We start from the raw sequence: 14,567 nt of genomic DNA on the forward strand, positions 1-14,567 counted from the left end.
AGCTATTTACGTCTTCCAAATTTTGGATTTCTGCTGCCTCGGTCTGGACATCTCCCTCATCATTGTTCCCATGTACCTCATACAAGTCCTTAGGTTTTGTCTTCACAACCAAAATACAAGAATTGTAACGGGGACACAATTTTGAGAAATTGTTAAAGAGGGTTGATAACCCTTTTGAGAGTTTGATAACCCCATTTAGAGGGCTGATAACCCCCATTTCGTCCCTCTCTAACAATTTTTCAAAAGTGTGTCGCTGTTGGCTCATATTTTGATGATGTCCCCATTGGCAATTTTTCCTTTTTTTTTTTTGGGGGGGGGGGGGGGGGGAGAGATTTCTTATGCTCAAACCATGATCTCTCCACTCCCTTCCTCTCAAGTTCCCCCGTCGCTCTCACTCCTCTTTGATTTTAAATTTTTGGGAAGAATACAAATAGATCCCCTCAACCAAGGTTTTAAATTTTGGTTTTGGGCGAAATTTAAAACCTTCCCGAAACCGAAATTTCGGCTGAAATTTGGTAAAAGCTCTCAAAATATCATTTTTTAAAGCTGAAATTTCAACCAAAATTTCTGTCGAAATTTGGTAAAGGATTAAAATAATATTAATTTATCAATTATTTCGCCAAAATTTATGAAATTTCAACCGAAATTTGGTTACATTTCAGTTTCGGTGCAATTTCGTTTCGGTCCCGACCGAAATCTGAAATTTCGGTCGAAATTTAAAACCATGCCTTCAACTATCTAACATTTTTCTAACCTTATAGTTTCAAAATAGGGTTGAGGTTTTGGGTTGATTGGACACACATCAAAACTCGACGTTTTAAAAAAAAAATTGTTTTACCGTTTTTCTATTTTATTTTTTTAGAACATAAAAACCAAAAGGGGTTAAGATATATATCACCATAACCAGGTCAATCGGGTTCAGGTTTGGTTCAGGTTGAGATATTAATTTTTTCGGGTTAGTCTTAATCAGTTTGAGAGCTAGGTCGGTTCAGTTAGGCTTCAACATAGCCCAATCCAACCCGAGTTGCACCCCTAGCCACATGGAGGGGGAGTGTTAGAAGTATAAATGATTGAGTAAAAGTCAAACCGCTCAAGCTTTTGGAGTAACTGGTTGTTTCACAAATTCTCCCTTCACTGAATCAAAATAGGATATCCATTCAAACACCAGATTCTGGCAATCCAATGTCCATTGTAAGCTTGCTGCCAAGTCTGTTGGAAGCTTCTCAATTTGACCAGCATAGTCGGGTCCAAGTCATCAAGGAGATGGCCATTGCCCCTATCGCCACATTTCCCACGAAACTGGAAACGAAGACCCCCTCTTCTCTCTATTTCTCTCCACCAAAACAACTCCTATTCATAATCCCAGAGCAGTAGTATCGGGTCTCTCTTCCTCTCAGAAAAGATTAGTCCATCTCCTTCTTAATCCATCCGCCATGGGAGAAGGCCGAGGAAGAAGAGGAGTTGGGTTTCTACTCATGGCCTTTGCCATAATTCTCACCATGTCCATGAGCGTTTATGGCCAAAGCGAAGACGACGTTCGTTGCCTTCAAGGCCTAAAAGCCTCACTTCAAGACACCCTCCACAAACTAGACCCCACATGGAACTTCTCTAACACGTCCTCTAATTTCATCTGCCAATTCTCCGGCGTCAGCTGCTGGAACCAGCAAGAAAACCGCATCATAGACCTCCGACTCCCCTCCCTCCAACTCTCCCGCCAAATCCCCTCCTCCCTCCAATTCTGCCTCAGCCTCATTACCCTAGATCTATCTAGCAACTCCCTTTCCGGCCAAATCCCACACTCCCTATGCACCTGGGTCCCTTATCTCACCACCATCAACCTCTCCCACAACCAATTCTCCGGCCAAATCCCCTCCAGTCTCTCCAATTGCAAGTTCCTCAACACCCTCCTTCTAAATGACAACATGCTCTCTGGTGCTATCCCTACTGAGCTCTCTACTCTCCAACATCTAACAATGATCTCCGTCTCTGATAATCGGCTCTCAGGCGCAATCCCTCTTTCATTCTCGTCATTCAATAGTGCTGATTTTGAAGGAAATGATGATCTTTGTGGTCTCCCTCTCCAATCGGTTTGCGGTCGGCACCACTGCCGGCTCATCATCATCGTCGTTGCCGGTGTCATTAGCGGTGTGGCCTGTCTCCTTCTGAGTTTTGGGATTTTGTGTTGGTGCTTCTCCCGCTCCGGTCGCCGTTGACACCGTTGTATTCTGCAGTATTTATAGAATGGGACCAACTCGTCTTCTCTTTATTCTTCTCTTTATTCTGCAGTAGAGCAGCCACTTCATAGGAATAAGTAGGGGTGTAAATGGATATTCGAAAATTCGATTACCGTCCGCATCCGAATCCGTTTAAAGCGAATATTATCCGGATCCGTTTCAAGCGGATATTATCTGAATCCGTTTATGAGATATCCAACTCTTAGCGGATGCGAATCTGGTAAATGGTATATCCGATCCGTTTAACATCCGAATCCGAGAAGTAAATCCTTTTTATTTATTATTAATAATATCATTAATATTTATTTTTAGTAATCACACACTATCTTTTGTTTCTAAAAGAAAAGTGAATTTTCTTTTTAGAAAAAAACAAAAACAAAGTGTTTTGGGTAGAAAATGAAGTAATCTCTCATTTTAAGGGCATTCTTGGAGTTTGACATGGCTTCTTTATGAAGCAACAAATGTGGGCAGTAGGATGAAAGAGACAAATGGATGATGGTGATTGAAAGAAGATGTCATAGTTTCTAAAGAATTATAAAGCAAAAAGGCCATCTAGGTCATTGATGGTAAATGAACGGCTCAGATCAAATTTTCAACTTAGGGTTATATAAAAACCCAAAATGCAATTAAAAGAGGGGACTTCTAATGTTTGCAAGGAGAAGCAAGAGAGAGGAGAAAGCAGGAGGCTGAGACACCATCTTCGGCATTCCTTGGTGCCTCCAACCCCATTAAAATCCACTGCCGCCTCTCTCCACCTTCTCACAGCCACCTCCATCACCGCCAGTCTCCTCCATCTCTGACCTAATCCCCATCTCCATCCCCATTTCTCTTCCTATTCCACAATCAGCACTACCACTTCCCCTGTTCAAAATAGCCCAAACCCATTCCAAAGGAAAGAAAAAACCCAAAGACTGGAAAGAAAAAACCCAAAGACCACTACCAACACCATCATCCATCCCCACCGTCTCTCTTTGCCTTTATTTTAAAAGGAAGAAGAGGATCTCATATATTTTAGGGTTTGAGAGTGAATTTTGTGAAGAGAAGGTAGAGGTCTGATTTTGGGGTTTGGAAAATTCATTCGAGGAGTATGAAGGAAAAGAAAGATATTATGCTGCAGTAAAATCTTTGAATTTACCAGATAAACGGATACGGATAATATCTGAATTAGAATAATATCCGGTGGATACGAATTCGGTAATAGATATTAAATATCCGTCAACTTCGAATCTGAATCCGAATTCGGAGAGTGTATACTGTAATCGAATTCGGATATAGCCATATCCGATTCGAATTCGATCCGTTTACACCCCTACGAATAAGACAAAATCTGCGAAAAAGTGAGCCTGTGTGGCTGTTTTCTATTGCAAAAGTGAGCTACAAAATGCAAATCCCATATTTTTATATAGGCTGCTGATATTGCCACTACAATGTTTATAGAGTGGGACTAACTCACCTTGTCTTTATTTAACTGCACTGGGCGGGTACACAAACTCATTCCTCTGCATTCTTCATCCAACTCTGCCAGCTTCTGATATATCTCTTCCTCCTTATTTGGGTGAGAAACATCTCCTGCAACAGAAATTTGCCTTTGTCTCCAATCTCAGTCCAGCTGCACCCAACTTCCTTCTTTAACCCTCTATCTCTCATCAACCTCCTCACTCTTACTGCGTCATCCCACATACCAAAGGCAGCATATAGATTGGAAAGACAAATGGTGAGTACTGAGTAATCTCATCTTCAATTTCTAACTCAAGAATCCTTGTTGCAGCATGCACACCAAGTTCTAGTTGCTTATGTGCATGAAACGCCCCGAGTAAGACCCTCCACAAGCTCAAGCAAAAATTCTGCTCAGTCCCAAGGAGACCAATGCCAATCTCCACCAACCTTTCAGCTCTTCCAAACTAAATGTGATAATTTAATTTTGGGAGAAGTCTCAATCTTCACTTTCCATTGTAGTAGTATATATACAATCAATTAAGTAACCACTCCCATGACATAAGGGAGAGATATACAAGAGATAAAATCTATAGGATACAACAGATAACGATACATTCTAAAAGATATGACGGAATAGGTAACTGAGTCCTTGATACAGGGAAGAGATAAATGATGTATAAAGGTAGCTATTGTTGTGTAGGACCCACACGGTTTTGCAATCTTCCGAGTGTCTCCAATACTCCCCAAGTTGGAGAGTGCAAATTTTGGACGCCCAACTTGCCAATAATAGACCGAAATTTGTCGCGGCCCAATGGTTTGGTAAAAGGGATTTGCTAAGGTCCATCGCAAAAGGCTTTTCACGGTTGGTCGGTCACATGTCAGACCAGCCACCTCGTGAATGGAGACAACAGCTTTTGTCTCCATTCACAAGATGGCTGGCCTGACGAGCAATTTCCTACATCAGCAAGTTGCGAATGAGAAGATATGTAGCCAGTTAAAAGTTCAAAACAAAAGAGGAAAAGGTGTCCCCCCCTATTTATTTGCCTTCGTCTTCACAGTTCAAATTTCTACAGAGAGAAATAGCGTAATAATGTTTAATGGGGATGGGAGCTGCTTCAGCTGACTTTTCCCCTACCACAAAAACTGCAAGGAGAAGTTTAGCTTCTCAGATCCATCAAAAGGGTAAGCTTTCTCCACTCTCACCTGCTATTCCTACACTATCTGAGTCTCACTATCATAATCTGACATTATGCAAAATGAGAAACCGCATTCGGATATCTGGAGCCGGTACCCACTTGGAAAGTTTTGCCAAGAAGCAGTGTAAATCAAGGTCTGAAGAAGCCGTGTAAATCTGTTGGATTTTTTAAGGATGAAAACCCACTAAAATTATGAAGCAAATAAATATGTGAATTTTAAGAACCAAACAATCAAGAGAGCAATCTCACAAAATAACACTAAAGATTTACGTAGAAAATCCTCCTACGAAGAGGGAAAAACCACATGGCGAATCTGACAAAAATATCGACTAATCAAAATAGGAAATAAAATGTCACTCTCAAGTTAACTTGATAAAATAAAGAAATTATAGAGTTTCTCACCACAGATACCCACTTCAATCTTCAAGTCGAAGAAACTCAAATCTTTCTTCAAATCCATGGGAAGTCTCCGTGCAACGCAACGAGAGGATTTAATGGCGAGGTGAAAACTGTTCATCTGATAACAGCCTACCCAGCGACCCAATTTCTTCTACCGGGATCGGAGCTCTCTCCCACAGACCGTAATGATTCCACCCTTGCTATCGTTGTCTCTCAGATTCAATTGCTCTATTTGGGAATCCTCCTTAGCTTGCCTGCAATTTTTGAAATTGCGTGTCTGGGAACGAGCAGAAAGATGGGTTTCATAAGTTCTATAGAATGGACGAGCATAACTTCTTAACAGTGGAGGAACCTTGCAATTTATTTGCTAACGAACAAGCTCATATGCTTCCACGGTACAGTACAGAGCCATAGAACTAAACTGGGAAAGTTGGTGATTAATGACAAATTTAGGAGAAGCAAGGGCAATGATTCATTCTTCAAGGAATGTGAAGAGAAGAAGAAAAGGAGCCTTGGATGAGAGATTTTGGTGCTGTAGTTTTTTTCTTTTTTTTTGCTTTTAAAAGGCTACTAACGTGCAAATTAAAGGTTGACATTTGTGGGGGCGTTAAAAGGGGATGAATGCCAACTAGAAGGGGGTGAATTTATCACCGCCCAAATCGAAAATGTCCAATATTCAATTTATGGGCAGATGAAAGGGTGGTTCCCACTGGTTAATTCCCAGCCATTGATCTCTTTTGGATCAATAATCAATTGAATCGACTCTTAAGGCGAAAATCAATGGTTAATCTTATTGGAAAGACAATGGACATAATGCAACCCATAAGATGAACAGTCATGGCCACTCCTCCTGCATCCCATGGCAGCTTGAGAATCTTAAAGATCGAATAATAGTAGCCGGATCGATGGACTAAAAGAGGAATGGGCAACAATTAGGATAATAATTAAGGGAAGAGAGAGAGAGAGTTGTGGTTTTGAGTATAGTTTTATAAAGTTGTACTTTATGTGTCAATGGGCATTGATAATGCACCGGTTGTCACAGGTATCCTCATAGCTATAGGATGTTGTGGCCCTCCAAACCTAATCGAATACCGCTTTATAATTGTATCAACAGTATATATACTGAGTATATGACCAAACCTTATGTCATATCATTTGATTCACTTTATGGGGTATAATCAAATACAGATATGAGCATTCCAAAAATAACATAATCACCCAAAATCATTGCAATTGGTGTTCCTTAAGAGTCCACTTTTGCAATGTTATCAAACAAGTAATAGATGTTTTTAATACTCTGGTGGAGATATCAAAATGGAGTGTCATATGTATTGCTTTACCAAAAATCATATAGAGTAGGTTTCTAAAACACTTTATTTCCCTTTTCAGAGTAACTGTTAACATGCAAGCTTATGCTATAAGTTTGTATTCAAAATAAACACATGCCATATGTATGTGAGCTTGGGCATGCATATAAGGGAAAACATGTTGTAATATCTTTCCTATTCAAATAAATCGGTAGGGGTCCCGCCAAACCCCAGCTTACCTATCCAAAAAAAAGAGGGAAAACATGCATATCTCATATGCAAAGTCACTATAATTGAGATTAGAAAACTAGTTTCAATAAACCCACATCCCAAAAAACAAGGTAAAGTTATTGTAATCGAGAAAATTTCTTGGGGTCAAGTAATTAGAGCCAAAGTTCTAGGTATATTTTGTGATCTGCAAAGAGAAACAGTAATTGAATTTAGGTCGGGTGCAAATATCAACCCAGATGAGCTCCAAATAATGAACTCTTTATCTTTTAGTATGGGTGTCATTATCAACTAGTGGGGTGTAGTGACTCATGCTCATGGAAGTCGCCTTACTTTCCTGACTTTTGTTTTCAACCACCTCTTATAAACCGTATCCTTCCGAGACCATGTAAATCAAAGATAGTATGGTGGTATCTAGCCTTACTTATCGGGTGGCCCACGGGCTAGCATTTGACTAACCACTTTAGGTGGACGACTACCTATACTTTTACCTTGGATATCCCTAGACCCGGCAAAAAGTGACCCGGACCTGCGGGTCCACCCGACCCGCCCGGGTCCGGGTAACCAATCACTGACCCGTTTGAAATTGACCCGCGAGTCCACCCGGCCCGTCAAAACCGGGCCGGTCCGGGTGGACCCGCGGGTGCCCGTAGAGAAGTGCAAAAGGAAAGGTTTTATTTTGGCACCTTCTGGCCTTTTTTTCCGTAATTGTCATAACTTTTACTTTTTCTCGGATCAATTACCAATGGGGGACAAAATTTAGGTGGAATTATCAATAGGACCCATGCTTTTCAGAAATTATCAACGAGGGACAAAAGAGGTCTTGTCATTAAAAGCTAGACGAAAATGCCATTTTCTTAAGCAACACGTTTTGCTTTTTCACTTTTGCCTCTTCTCTCTTCTTTCCCTTTTTTTTTTTACTTTTTCATTTTCAACTTTGTTTTTTTATCTTACCAGTCATCTTCTTCATCATTTAGTCACCATTGGAGGCAGGAAAACTCGAAAATTTGAAACGTGAGTTCATTCCCATCTATCTTACATATCTAGGTTTTGTTTTCATTTGTTTTAGCGTTTTGCATTTCTCCTTCTCCCTTTTAATGGAGGATGAGGAAGATGAATCGTAGGGTAGAAAGAAAAAAACGTGAAAATGAACGAGTGAAAAAAAAAAGGAAGTAAAAACGTGTTCATAAGGGACTTGATAAGCCCATTCGGAATTTGGTAACCCCATTTTGATACTGGATAACCCCAACCCCAGAGACTTGAAAACCCCCTTCCAAAACTCCAGTACCCTTGGGCAATTTTAAGGGACTTGATAAGCTCATTCGTAAATTGGCAACCCCATTTTGATACTAGATAACCCCAGTCCAAATACTTGAAAACCCCCTTCCAAAACTCTAGTACCCTCCACCAATTTTCAGGGACTTGATAAGCGGCTTATTCGGAAATTGGTAACCCCATTTTGATACTTGATAAGCCCAATCCCAGAGACTTGAAAACCCCCTTCCAAAACTCCAGTACGCTCGGCCAATTTTCAAGGACTTGATAAGCCCATTCAGAAATTGGTAACCCCATTTTTGATACTAAATAACCCCAATCCCAGAGACTTGAAAACCCCCTTCCAAAACTCTAGTACCCTTGGTCAATTTTCAGGGACTTGATCACCCCATTTGGAAATTGGTAACCCTATTTTTTATACTAGATAACCCCAATCCTAGAGACTTGAAAACCCCCTTCCAAAACTCCAGTACCCTCGGCAAATTTTCAAGCACTTGATAAGCCCATTCGAAAATTGGCAACCCTACTTTTAAGAGTTACTAACCCCCCTTCCAGAGAGTTGATAAACCCCTTCTGCTACAAATCCCCCTGCCTATAGCAACTCTTCTAATGGCATTACAATTCTGCTCATGATAGAAATAATAAAAGGAATGGATGTTGTTTTCATTAAATGTGCTTCATGTATTACATCCCAATTTGTGTATTATAAAAAAAAATTTAAGTAAATAAAAAAATGTGTAGCCATCCATTCATGTATTACATCAACTTTTTCTTATCAACCACTTGTCTTCCAAAAAAGTGAGTGAAGCCAACCATGCATTATCTTTAGAACCCACCCTAAAATACAAATCGCTTAAACCGTAAACAAGATAAATCATTAATAGAGGAATGAAAAATAGTGCAAAACCCTAAAAAAAAAGAAAAACAAAACCTAAATACAAAGAGATAGATGGTAAGAACTCAACATTCAAGTTTTCAAGATTTGCCAGCAACAATGGTGGTTGAACTAGGAGAAAGATGACTAGTAGGGTAAAAAATAAAAAAAGGTGATAATGGAAAAGTAAAAGAAGAGGGAAGAAGGGAAAAACAAGATCAAAATGTGTTGTAAGTGCCAAAGGGCATTTTCGTCCAGCTTTTACTGACAAGACCTCTTTTGTCCCTCGTTGATAATTTTTGAAAAGCATGGGTCCTGTTGATAATTTTGCCTAATGTTTATTCCCCATTGGCAATTGTTCCATTTTTCTATGTATTTTTTTTTTGTCATTGTCATAACTTTTGCTTTTTCTATGTATTTTTTTCTGTAATTGTCATATTTTAGAATTATCTTTCGTTTTTTTTTTTTCATAAATTTTCTACTTTGCTTCCATATTTCCTTAATTTCTCATTTAAAACTTAGTACCCATGATTATTATTTATTGCTAGCCACGTTTTCACAAATCCTACTTCTGCCAATCTCTGCAGTTTGCACCATGCGACAATAAGACAAATCTCTCAAACAGTCAACATAAATGGTTAGCGAAGGTGGCTAGCAAATCCCTATACAAATATAAAAAAATCTTAAAAAATATGTCAAAAAATCAGGGTGACCCGCGGGTCGACCTGGCACATATGGGCCGGATGCGGGTAGGACTGTCAATCGGGATGGGCAAGCTCAAAGCCAGCCCGTTCGGCCCGCTAAAAGCCCACCCATAATTAAAATGAGAACGAGCCAAACCAAGCTTAGTCAAAAGTTGAAGTCCGAACTCTAATTTGGGCTGAGCTTGATCAAGGGTCATCCAGCCCGTTATAAGCCCGGGCCCGATAATATATTTACTATATAATTTTTCAAGATTTTTTATGCCCTTAAAAATCAGTAGATATTAATTAAATAGGTTACTTAAACATTAATATCCTATAGGCTATAGTTCGACATTAAATAGGTTTTTTTCTTTCTTTATTTTGGCCCTCTTCAGCCCACTTAATATGATGATCCAAATCGTTGAAGTATACAAATTGGGCCCCTCTTTAGCCCACTCCATATGAACGGTTTGGATCATCATATCCTATAGGCTATAGTTCGACCTCAGATTTATTAAATGAATAAGACAAAATCTGGCAAAAAATCAATCGGTGTGGCTTTTCTCACATGCCAAAGCCAACAAGTTTAATGGCTTTCTATGAAATTGGCTTTTCAATGCTTGCCTTAGGCTTTTCTCGTGCAGAAAATAAGAGGTGATAGGCAAGCCTGAACTTGGCCCGAAGCCCATTGTGGAGTTTGGACAAGCAAATTTTCTAATTTAGTCAGGCTCGAACTCGGCCCGAAGCCCGTTGTATAGACATGGGCCGAGCTTGAGCACCTCAGGCCCGCCAAGCTCGGCCCGATTGACAGTCCTAGGTGCAGGTCCAAGCTTAGTGACCCGGAAAAATTTCCGGGTCATTTTGACCAGGCCCGTTTGACCCGGACCCGTACGGGCTGGGTCAAATCCTGCCCGGCCCGGCCGTTTGCCAGATATCCCTACCAAAATATGGGAAAAGTCTTATACGCCCCTTTTTTTTAAAACTATCTAACAACCTTTACACATCAACCATGACAGACATCATTATGACCAATATTATGAAAGGGAAATGTTATCAGCACTACTGTATTTTGATGATCGCACTCCTCACTTTATTAAAAGTACGGTATGGCCCGCACCATAGGATGATCCAAACCGTCCATTAGATGTGCCACAGCCTAAATAGGATGTACCTCAAAAATCATTTCCATAGGTTGATCCTAACCCTCCAATCTGAATGTCAGAGGGTTCATCCTAACCCTCTATAGATCAGCGAGGTAGAATCAAATATTTGTTATGGCTTACATATAATGTGGCCAAACATAAGAATCATTTAAAGGGATTTGCTGGTGAATTTGGTGGAAAGGCATTTGATGGCTTACCTTTTCATTAGAGAACAGCCACATAGGCTCACTATTCACAAGAATTTGTCTTATTCATTTTTTTCATCTGAGTTGGCTGTTCTCTCATGCAAAAGTCCGTTGTGAAATATCTTTATGCAATAATTTCCTAGCAAATCCCCAGTAACAAATATATGGTCACAGCATCTTCTTCAACAAATTAAATCGTTTCTTTCGCTCTCTTACATGAAATATAGGAAAAATCTCCGCATCCATTCCACCGGGCTCCCTCATCTGGACGGCAGCTAAGTCAAGTAAACATGGTCGGCCACACTTAAAATATTTGTTATGCCTTATATATAATGTGGCCAAACATAAGAAATGTTTAAAGGGATTTGCTGATGAATTTAACGGAAAGGCATTCGATGGCTTACCTTTGCATTATTAGAGAACATCCACATAGGCTCACTATTTGTTATGCCTTATATATAATGTTATAAACAATAAGAATCATTTAAATCTTTGAAAGATTCAAATCCTACTTGTTTTGATAATGATATCAAATATTTGTTATGCCTTATATATAATGTTATCAACAATAAGAATCATTTAAATCTTTGAAAGATTCAATCCTAGTTGTTTTATAATGATATAAAATATTTGTCATGGCTTACATATAATGTGGCCAAACATAAGAATCATTTAAAGGGATATGCTGATGAATTTGGCGGAAAGGCATTCGATGGCTTACCTTTGCATTACCACATAGGCTCACTATTCGCAAGAATTTGTCTTATTCATTTTATTGATCTGAGTTGGCTGTTCTCTCGTGCAAAAGTCCGTTGTCAAATATCTTTATGCAATAATTTCCTAGCAAATCCCCAGTAACAAATATATGGTCACAGCATGTTCGTCAACAAATTAAATCGTCTCTTTCGCTCTCTTACATGAAAATCTCTGCATCCATTCCACCGGGCTCCCTCATCTGCACGGCAGCTAAGTCAAGTAAACGTGGTCGGGCAAACTTAAAATATTTGTTATGCCTTATATATAATGTGGCCAAACAGAAGAATTGTTTAAAGGGATTTGCTGATGAATTTGGCGGAAAGGCATTCGATGGCTTACCTTTGCATTAGAGAACAGCCACATAGGCTCACTATTTGCAAGAATTTGTCTTATTCAGTTTAATCTATCTGAGTTGGCTGTTCTCTCATGCAAAAGTCCGCTGCGAAATACCTTTACACAATAATTTCCTAGCAAAACCCCAGTAATAAATATATGGTCACAGCGTGTTCCTCAACAAATTAGATCATTTTTTTCGCTCTCTTTCATGAAATCTAGAAAATTTCTACATCCATTCCACGGGGCTCCCTCATATGCACGGCAGCTAAGTCTAAGTAAATGTCATCGGGCACACTTAAATTAACAATTGTGAGAGGGCTTATGACGATGGTAACGGTCCATTTGATGGAACTTAAATGCCTATCTAGGTAATTTTGGTGTTTTTAGAAAGGTTTTTCGATTACCTATCTAAGGAGCCCAACATTATGCGATTTGGACTTGATTTGGCTAAGTTATAGGCAGTTTTAGGATATGGTAAGTGCCTATTACGGGATTACTATTTTAGGTAAGTTTTAGATGGACGGCTACGATTGCTTGCTTAAGCCTTAAGTTAGATTTTAGGGTTTATTTTATTACAAATAGATGTTATGAAAGTAATGAAATGGACTTTGATTATTGAATGAAATTTGCCTTCAGGCTTTTGAGTTCTTTTGAGCACTATGGAAGAATATTTCATCTATTTTTTTTATCAATTTATATTGATCCGTTTTTATTATATCTTATGTTGAAGCCTAAAATGAATATTTATGAATTCAAGTCAGTTCAAGATCGTGACATAACATCTCTTCGTCTTGGAGACTATGAAACAAGATTTTATCCTCAAAAGTTTCAGTTGATGAACATTATTCGATACTTCAAAACTTGAGGAAGTGTTTTCTTGAACCAGTGATGTTTTGGCAAACTTCAAGATGTGTGGATGGTTCATTTCTAGTGCTTAAGAGAATTGGGGACAATGCATTCAAGATTAAATTACTCAGTGATTACGGTGTTTCCACTACTTTCAATGTTTATGATCTTATTCCAGATCATGAAAGTGACTCCTTCAACTCAGGGACGAGTTAGTGTTAAACCAAGGAGATTGATACAGGTGGATACCCGCTACAATGTTTGCTGCTCGATTTTCGAGGCAATGTTTGGACTACTAGATGAAAGAATTTGGAAAAATGGTAAACTATGAAGTTTTATCCCTTTGAAAGATGTTTACAATGAGTATAGGGATGCAAAATTCGAACAAGTAGTTAGTGAGATATGACTGTTTTAGTCGACAGTGTTAGTAAGTACCTAGGCAGATTAAAGTGTTTGTGAGTTACTAAGTTATTTATGAGTTTACAAGTCCCTAAACTAGTTAGTGGGCTAGGTTGTATGTTTTTCTCTTGTATTCCTCAATTAAAAGTGCACCATACATCTGTAATGGCAATTTTGTTAAAGAAGAGAATCTTTTCTAATATTTTGACAAGAATTCTACTTCTTGTTTTTCCTCCACAACCCTAAGGACTGCGTTCATCGATCCGAACTTTATCACCTTTAGTTTGATTGCCTTGTGAATAAGGAATTTAACAATTCGTCTAGTGTAGAGAGAATAAATTCAAAAAAAAAAAAAACCAAAACAAAACACTACCAGAGAATACCTTCTTCGAGGCAATGTCAATTGATGTCTTTGCTGTACACAATCGAATTGTAGGGAGAAAAAGTAGAGGGAAGAACAGATCTAAGCTATTGGATCAAATGACAAAGGTATTGTTGAGAAAGAGATGGCTTTTACCAACTGAAATGAAACATTTGATTGATGTAATAGGAGAAAGATTTCCCATTCCTTAGCTAGAAATATATGTGGCTATAAAAGAGTGATTAAGTGGAACAAAATTAGCCAGGAGGTAGAATTCTTGATAGGCGAACAACCAGAGCTTATTACTCACTACATCAACTAATTTCCAATAGTTTCCGCTTCTTTCGACATAGAATGGGCGAGAAACAAATTTTAGACCCATTTTCAACTTAAAAATGGGTGTAAAATTTGTTTTACACACATTTTACATTGAAAGAAACATAACATTATGTGAAACTATTCGAAAGAAAAACAAACGTATGTCCGTTGAAATAGTCCTTGCTATCTGCTCCAATAACAAATCATTGGTTTAATTGGATAAGTGAATAAAATTGATAGACCTTTCTCTTCATGTCAAGACGATAAGAAGAATAAACATCCCAGTTGACAGAGCCTAATGGGAAGTGATATATCCGCCCTTTTGATTACTTGGGACACTCAGCAGAAGGGTACATGGCAATCAGCCCCACATCAGCTCCTCTGCAGTCATTGATACACTGCTGCTGGGTGTCCCATGTAATCAAAAGGGGTGGATATGTCACTTCCCGAGACTAATTCAATTTGTTTTGCTCCGTAGCAGCGATATTCATAGGCTGGTACGTCTTATACAAATAATATTCACAACTAGGAGGTTTTGGACAGTAAAAATAGGTTCAAAAGAAATGGAAC

At 38.9% G+C, this 14,567-nt stretch overlaps 1 pseudogene; it reads left to right on the top strand.

The window, feature by feature from the left end:
- Positions 1 to 1,433: 1,433 nt before the first annotated feature.
- LOC143870024 (inactive LRR receptor-like serine/threonine-protein kinase BIR2 pseudogene) lies at positions 1,434 to 2,213 on the top strand (annotated as a pseudogene).
- Positions 2,214 to 14,567: the final 12,354 nt, after the last annotated feature.

The sequence above is a fragment of the Tasmannia lanceolata genome, unplaced genomic scaffold, assembly GCF_043159265.1.
Source record: "Tasmannia lanceolata isolate RefF3 unplaced genomic scaffold, GAP_Taslan_0.1 ptg000003l, whole genome shotgun sequence".
In the NCBI taxonomy this organism is placed as follows: Eukaryota; Viridiplantae; Streptophyta; class Magnoliopsida; order Canellales; family Winteraceae; genus Tasmannia; species Tasmannia lanceolata.